The 6025-nt window shown below is 62.5% G+C and overlaps 1 long non-coding RNA gene across 1 annotated transcript; it reads left to right on the top strand.

The window, feature by feature from the left end:
- Positions 1–1328: 1328 nt before the first annotated feature.
- Positions 1329–5274, top strand: LOC121057526. The gene is made up of 3 exons (XR_005813824.1): positions 1329–1467; positions 2101–2190; positions 3189–5274. It is a non-coding gene; the product is annotated as an uncharacterized LOC121057526 (long non-coding RNA).
- The last annotated feature ends 751 nt before the right edge of the window (positions 5275–6025 follow it).

The following is a 6025-nucleotide window of genomic DNA, read 5'->3' as shown; positions in this document are numbered from 1 at the left end:
TTGTGGGAGCCGGGACCAAGAGGGAAGATGCGGATTTGGGGCATCCTCCACCTGAGAGCAGGCAGGGGAGCCCCCGTGCGAGCCCCAGCCCCAGCCCTGCTCTAGGGTGAGACTTTTCAGAAGATGCCAAATGAAAACCCAGCCCAGAAGCCAAGCGCCGTTGCCTTGGGGCCCTGATCCTGCCATATTCTCACTGCCACAAAGCCGGTGTCCCTGTCCCCCCGGACACCCGCTGTGCCCTCAGAGGGGTCCTGGGGCTGCAGGCAGGGCAGCCCCCAAGGGAGCCCCCCGAGGCTCCTTGTGTCCCAGCAGCAGCACCAGCATGGGGACATGTCACGGGGACGTGGCACCACCACAGCTTCCCTGCTCTGCTCAGCGCACTGTGTCCCTGCTGCCAGGTGCTTGGGGCAGGGGGGGTCCGCAGGGGACCCTGCCTGTCCCCAGGCGAGGGGCGCAGCTCCCGGCCCGCAGCCGAGTGGTGGCCGAGCACCCGTGGGGTGGGACGGGGCCACCGGGGGTCCCCAGCTCCGTGTCCCTGCCGCGTGATGTTGCCGTGGCCACCGTGGGGACCCGCGCCCTTCCTGCCACCCAAACGGCCCGTGCCGAGCCCCGGCCTCCTCCCACGGTGCTGGATGGGGCCGTGCCCGTGGGGCTGGGGCACCGGCCCCCCCCCGCCGCAGTTGAACCCTCGGGGACCCGAACTACGTTTCCCACAGCACTTTGCAAGGGGAGCCGCCCCCTCCCGCGGCTCTGCGGGACCAGATTACGCTTCCCAGCCGGCTCCGCCGGGGAGAGCCGCGCAGAAGAGCCCCGCAGCGAGGGGCTGGGGTCGCCCGGCCCGGCCCAGGCCGCTGGCCCCGGGTGAGTGGGGGCGCGGGGCCGGCGGGGGGAGACGGGGCCGGCACTGGCAGCGCGGTCCCCAGGGGGTGCGGGGTCTGGGATCGGCTTCGGCAGAGCCTCCCCCGGCCGGCTCCGTGCCTCAGTTTCCCCAAGCCCGGGCACCGGGAGGAGCGCGCCCCGCGCACCCGGCCCTCGGGCCCCGGGGGGGGAATCGCGCTCCCGTGGCAGGAGGGCAGGAGCTGCCGGACCCCCCCCCCGCCCAGGCCCCTCCGCCCCCGGCTGCCCGTCCCGGCTTGAGCTGTGTCCCCAGAGAAAAACGGCTGGATTTTTTAATTTTTTTTTTTTTTTCAGGTGGAGGGAGGCTTTAAAAATAAAATATAAAATAATAATAATAAAAAAAAAAAAAAAGAAAAAGGCAGCGCCCCGGGAAGAAAAGCCCGGCCCGACCCGGGTGTCGCTGCCCGCCCGGGCGGTGTCGCTGTGGCTCCTCCGGGGCGCCGGGGCCCGGCCCACGCGCGGCCGCGCTCACGGGTGGGCTGCGCTCCCGGCACCCGCTGCCCGGGCCCCTCCGTCCTTCCTCGCCCAGAGGGTCTCAGAAGCGCAGCTCCTACTGCAGGCGCCTCGGAGGTTTGGGAGCAGGATTCCGGAGAGGTTTTATGGTGGGTTTGGGCGCCGCCGCCCCGCTGTGCCGCCGTGGCCCCCACAGCACCCCGGGGGGGACCCGGCGGGGGCTGCCCGTGTCCAGCCCGCACATCTCGCTGCGCGCAGCCTCCGGCGCCCGCTGGGCCGAGCTGTTTGTGGCCTCGTCTCTGGAAGCCCCTTCCTGCGCCGGCTGCTGCTCTCCTCCTCCAGAACTTCTCCTTTCCAGCCTCCGTTTACTGATAGCCAGTTTGATCTTGTGCCAGCGGTGTCTTTATTAACTGCAGGCAAAGCTGGAAGGGTCCCCAGCAAGATGAGGGCTTCGGGCTTCTGCAGCAAGTGGGGCGCGAGGCTGGGGCATGCTGGCCCCAAGAGGGACTAGGATCCCCCTGTTCAGCCCAATGCTGTTGCCCCTGGGAAGCTGAGCCCCCTTGGCTGCATAGAGATGGGCAGGGGCTGCATCCCCAGCCCTGGGAGCTTCCCCAGAACATCCCCGTGCTTTGCCCTGGTCACACCACCTCCAAAATCCTTGCATGCTCTTGTGCACAGACATGTCCACGATGGTAGTATAGCTCCAGGATGGGTTGGTTGGGATTTGGGTTAATCTGGGTTCCATTGCAGGGAAAAGGAACAGGAGCAGCTACAACATCTGTGGACCCTACAGGATGCATACTAGGCCAAGGTGGCCACCAAGGCAACTCTCTTCTGCCTGTGAGTACTTGGTCTGCTGCCTAAAGCCAAAGCATCCCAGAGCCTCATGGATTCAGGGTCACAGCAGCATCCCCCCTTCCTCACCAGAGCTTTCCAGCCCCATGCCATCTTCAGGAGCTTCAACCCCCTTCTGCCACATCTCAAGCACTGCATCTGGGGAGCCCTGGCCCAGCCTCAGCACAGGGCTGGAGGCACCAAGGAGGGCTGGGCTGGGCAGGGTGTGTGCAGACCCAGTGCTCCAGGTTGATGCATTTTATCTGAGATACTTGGAGGTGAAAAACTCCCTCAGAGGAACGTGGGGATGAACAGAAAGGCCTCTGCTCCCCACGGTGCCCCTTCTGTGGTAGAGGATCACGGGCCATTGTAGGGCGCAGCCATCCTCAGTGGTGAAGCATCTGCTGTGCCAGTTTCTCCTTGTTTTCAGCACAGGGAAGATTACAGAGCCGTGGGTTTGTCTGCCATGATAACACAGCCTGGTGCTGCACTGGTGTTTGCCTGTGGAACGTTCGTGCTTCACTGCGAGGTCAGATAGGGACTGGAGGGGACGGTTCTTCCTCCCCTGTGCTTTTCTGACTTGTGCCATTTCAGGCCGCTGTCCCCAGCTTTTAAATATTAAACCTGTCCTCGTGGCGTCAGGACCGAGGCGTACCTTGTGATAAGACATGGAGCACTCTGTGCTGCCTTTGCCCCTCTCTGGGGCTCTGTTCAGGGTGCAGGGTGAAGGCAGGGGCTCAGACCATTTCCCTGAGACATGGGGATTTTACTCCTCAACACCTCCCTTATTTACCCCATTTCTATATCCTCGTCATGGGGCTGTGCTCCCCCGTGAGGTTGCTGCTACCTAGAAGCAGCAGGGCTGAAGTCCTGAGCCATCCCAGGGCTTGCTCATCCTCTCGAAGGCTTTTTGTCCCAGCTCTGCCCCAGGGGCTTCACCCTGTCCCGGTGGGTCTGGGGGGTCCATAGGAGGAGTTACAGCTGCTCTTGCTTTCTTCTGGCAGATGCTGGGGATCTGGCAGAGGAGGAGGTGGAGGCTGCGGTGCACCGGGGGACCACATGGACACACTGCTGGGGTCAGAGCAGGGTGACAGTGACAACCCCTTGCCACCCTGGGACCTCAGGGGCAGCAGAGAGAGCCCTTATCCCTGAATCGCTCCCATGGCAGAGAGCCCTATAAATGCCAAGGCACAGGAGGGGCTTTGTGCCTCACACCGGCTCAGACACTGCGGACCCCCACAGGTCATTGCCCCAGCGGGACCCTCCTCTGGCACTGGAGAAATCAGGCACCTCGGGAACGGGGGTTTATGTGCAACAGGGTGGGGACAGGGGATACACCCGGGAGAGGGAAGTTGGCATCACAGGCAGTCATCAGCACTTGCTAAGGTTAAATCGACGGGACCACTTGCCCTGGGTGCTCGTGCTGTGCCCTGGGACCTCCTCCCGTGCCCATCCATCACTGGGAGCATCACGGCGTTGGTCACACCTGTGCTCAGGGCCGGCGGGGTGGACAGGACAGACACCCCTGCACCAGGCGGGCGTGCTGCCCCCACTGCACCCTGATGGCAGGAGGGGGCTCGGGGCTCACCTGTCCCTGGGAGGGGACGATGGGCACCGGCCCCGGGAGTCCTGCACTGACCCTGGTGGAAGCAAACCAGTCCTTCAGCCACAGTGTGTTCCCCGGGAGGGCACTACGAGGGGGTGAAAGCCTGAATCTGTCCTTTGCAGCATTCAACAGCATCATTCCCTTTTCCTGTCCTCAAAATTGGTCCATCCTGCGGCAGCCACAGGCCGTGGCAGAATCCTTCAGCATTTGTCCGGCCAGTGCCAGGCACAGGGCAGACCCGCAGCCGGGGCGAGCCGCCACTGGCCCTGGAGCTGCAGCCACGCGTCTGGAGTCTGATGTTCAAATATTTAACTTGTTCACAGGCTACAACTCTGAACTGAGCTAGGAGAGCCGTGTCTGGGTCCCTTGGTGGCAGATAAGCCAGACCGAGGTTGTGGCTGGGCTGGCAGCCGGTGGTTGCTTAGGAACTGCACTTGCAGCAAGCAAATGAGCGAAATAACACCTAGCTGTTTGTCGCTTCAAAGCAGCCTCGTTTCCCGCAGTTGTCTGTGGGGAAAAGAATTTCAGCAGAAAAATGCAACTGGAAGGTAGGAGCCACCTGAGACGTGGCCTGTTCGGGGTGAGGTGATGGGGAGAGAGGCCCCCTAAAGATGTCACGGCACTCACAAAGATGCTCCGACTCCGTGCATGCTTTCTCCAGCATGCAGCGATGCAGCAAGCAGTTTGAGGGGAGAAAAAGCCACAGCTGGCAGGGCCAATGTTCAAAAATGTGGGGCTGAACAAAGTGAGGAAGCTCAAGGGCAACCCAAAAAAGCAAGCAGAGCCGTGGAAGGGGGCCATGCACCGTGTTCCCAGCAGGGTCCTGATGTCCCCCTCGGGCAGCCAACAGCTGGTCTGGAGCCTGCGGGTGCTGCAAGGACAGAAGTGTCCCCAGCCGCGGGACATGCAGGGCATGGCTCCACCGACAGCCACCCACCGCCTGCCAGCCCCGGCGGGCGCAGGATGGGGTCTGGCTCTGCACGCCGCCTTGCACGCTGCCGTTCTGCCCATGTCACAAAGCGCTGATCTCAGCATCTCCCGCAGTTCCAGCCCCAAAAAGGTCTCTGTGGCCATGGCAGAGCACCCGCAGTGCCCAGTCCTGTGTGACCAACCATGAGCCTGCCAGGATTTTTTGACTGATACCAGCGACCTCAGAGGATGCCTCAACTCGAGCCTCGGGGACCTTCACACAACATTTATTTTGTTAGCCCCAGAAGGTCCCGCTGCAGGGACAGGCATTTATGACCTGAGGCTCTCCAGGACCCAACGTGGCACCGACAGCCGTGTCCGTCGAGTGTTTCTCTCCTGCTCCCGGGGCCACGCAGTGCCACGGCACGGGCACAGCAGGGTGACTGAGCTCCTCCCAGCGCACCCATAGCAAAGGATGATAATGAGAGGGGGGAAAATTTTGAAATTGGCTATGTGCTGGGAGACGAGGGGCATAGCAAGGAGCTTCCCTTGCAAACGGTGACTTCTTGCCACTGCTTGGTGGGCTGGAGGCTTTTTGGAAGCTAAAGAAAGATTGCAGGTGGCCCAGGGGTGGGAGTGGGGTGCACTGGGGGGGTGGCACCTGCAAAGGGGTCGGTGCTGGTGGGGGTCAGTGGGGTGTCCAGTGAGCAGGGAGGTGCTGGGGAGGGGACTGGTGGTGCAGTAGGGTGACACAGGGAGCACAAACCAGTACACAGGGACAGAGCTGCCAGGGAAATGGGATGTGGGGGCTCATGGTGGCTGCAGGGGCTCTTGGTATGTCTAAAGAAGAGCCCTCAGATGCACTTGAGTCTCCTCAGGGACACCAGGCTGCCAAGCCCCAGCACAGCTGCTGCCCCTCGCACCTGTCAGCAGCACCAGCGCCCTGGTGGAAAAAAGCAGCAAGGTGCAAAATCCAGATCCCCTGACACAAGGCCCAGTGTCCCTACAGCCGTGCCCCATAGCTCGGGTGCTGTTTGCGTGTGTGCAGCTGCAGCCCCGGGCTGCTTTGCTCCCTGTGTGATTCCCGTGGCAATCAGTGAGTTTTCTCACGAACCAGGCAGGGCTGGTGCTCGCCCTGCAGCAGAAGCACATCCCCAGAAAGGGCTGACAGCTCCCCAGAGCACACAGGATCCCTCAGCAGCTCTATCCTGCTGATGTGACATCTGAGCCACCCCACCAGCCTGGGAGCGGGGGACAGGGACACTGGGAGCAGCACAGGGGCATGCAAAACGTGCCGTGCAGACGTGGGTTCTGTGCCTGTACAGC

The sequence above is a fragment of the Cygnus olor genome, chromosome 19, assembly GCF_009769625.2.
Source record: "Cygnus olor isolate bCygOlo1 chromosome 19, bCygOlo1.pri.v2, whole genome shotgun sequence".
NCBI lineage: Eukaryota > Metazoa > Chordata > Aves > Anseriformes > Anatidae > Cygnus > Cygnus olor.
Note: the sequence above shows the minus strand (reverse complement) of the source record. Positions and strands in the feature narration are given on the sequence as shown.